The sequence below is a fragment of the Salvelinus sp. IW2-2015 genome, unplaced genomic scaffold (assembly GCF_002910315.2).
Source record: "Salvelinus sp. IW2-2015 unplaced genomic scaffold, ASM291031v2 Un_scaffold8650, whole genome shotgun sequence".
NCBI classification, from domain to species: Eukaryota; Metazoa; Chordata; class Actinopteri; order Salmoniformes; family Salmonidae; genus Salvelinus; species Salvelinus sp. IW2-2015.
The window spans coordinates 505-2306 of NW_019949909.1; the positions used below are offsets into that span (position 1 = coordinate 505).

Below are 1802 nucleotides of genomic sequence, written 5' to 3' on the forward strand. Positions count from 1 at the left end.
TTTCTGAAGGTCTGAGTTACTACATATCACTCCTTTGTTTCCCCAGGGGAGAGTTTTACATGAAGGGTCTGTACTATACATATCCTCCTCCCAGGTAGAGTTTACATGAAGGGTCTGATTACGTACATATCACTCCTCCCAGGTTTAGAGTTTACATGAAGGGTCTGATTACTACATAATCCCTCCTCCCAAGGTTAGAGGTTTACATTGAAGGGTCTGATTAACTACATAATCCACTCCTGCCCAGGTTTAGTGTTACGATGAAGGGTCTGAATTACTACATATCCCTCCTCCCAGTTAGAGTTTACATGAAAGGGTCTGATTTACTACAAATATCACTCCTCCCCAGGTTAGTGTTTACATGAAGGGTCTGATTACCTGCATATCCTCCTCCCAGTAGTTAAGTTTACATGAAGTTCTGATACTACATATCCCTCCTCCCAGGCTAGAGTTTACTTGAAGGGTCTGATTTACTACAAATCCCTCCTCCCAGGTTAGAGTTTACATGAAGGGTCTGATTACTACATTATCACTCCTCCCAGGTGTAGAGTTTTACAATGAAGGTTCTGATTACTACATATCACTCCGTCCCAGTAGAGTTTACATGACGGGTCTTGATTACTACAATATCCCTCCTCCCAGGTTAAGAGTTTACATGAAGGGTCTGATTACTACATATCCCTCCTTCCAGGTTAGAGTTTACATGGAAGTGGTTTCCTGATTACTACATATCCCTCTCCCAGGTTAGAGTTACTATGAAGGTTGATTACTACATATCCCTCCTCCCAGGTTAGAGTTTACATGAAGGTCGATTACTACATATCCCTCCTCCCAGTAGAGTTTACATGAAGTCTGATTACTACATAATCACTCCTCCCAGGTTAGAGTTTACATGAGCGTCTGATTCTACATATCACTCCTCCCGGTTATGTTTACGATGAAGTCTGATTACCATATCCCTCTCCCAGTGTAGAGTTTACATGAAGGGTGCTGATTACTACATATCCCCACTCCCAGTTAGTGTTTAATTGAAGGGTCTGATTACTAACATATCACTCCTCCCAGGTTAGTGTTTACCATGAAGGTCTATAACTACATATCCCTCCTCCCAAGAGTAGTGTTTACATGAAGGTCTATCTGATTACTACATATCACTCCTCCCAGGTTAGTGTTTTACGATTGAGGTCTGTATTACTACCATATCACTCCTCCCAACGTTAGAGTTTAACGATGAAGGGTCTGATTACTGACATATCCCTCCTCCAGTTAGAGTTTTACATTGACAGGTCTGATTACTAAATATCATCCTCCCAGGTTAGAGTTTACATGAAGGGTCTGATTACTACATATCCCTCCCTCCCCAGGTTTAGTGTTTACGATGAAGCGTCTGATTACTACATATCCCTCCTGCCAGGTTAGAGTTACAATTTATATGAAGGAGCGTTAGTTAGTCACGTCGATCTAGTGCCCTTGACATGAAGGGTGTGTCTCCTCCATTAACCAGTTTATATTATATTACTGCCAAATGGATCGCTTTCACTGTTTTAACGTGTGTGAGTTGTGGTGTAATAGTGTAGTGTGTTGTGTGTGTGTTGTGTGTGTGTTGTGTGTGTGTGTTGGTGCTACTTGTGTGTGGTTTGTGTGCTGTGTGTGTGTTGATTGTGTGTTTGTGTGTGTTGTGTTGGTGTGTGTGTGTGTCCGTCTCCACTCACCAGTGACGAGCTGTACCCAGAGGAGGGGTTCATGTCAGATGGATGACCCTGAACACAGGACCAGAGCCTTATGAGCCTACAATCAGGGCT

At 42.7% G+C, this 1802-nt stretch overlaps 1 long non-coding RNA gene across 3 annotated transcripts; it reads left to right on the top strand.

Moving 5' to 3' along the window:
• Positions 1-548: 548 nt before the first annotated feature.
• LOC139027243 (uncharacterized) lies at positions 549-1500 on the top strand. 3 transcript variants are annotated; one of them, XR_011479304.1, is made up of 4 exons: positions 549-598; positions 649-712; positions 1132-1168; positions 1365-1500. It is a non-coding gene; the product is annotated as an uncharacterized lncRNA (long non-coding RNA). The 3 variants fall into 3 exon arrangements; XR_011479303.1 differs by lacking the exon at positions 1365-1500 and adding an exon at positions 1315-1356 and having other exon boundaries at positions 1132-1164; XR_011479302.1 differs by lacking the exon at positions 1132-1168 and having other exon boundaries at positions 649-709; positions 1385-1500.
• Positions 1501-1802: the final 302 nt, after the last annotated feature.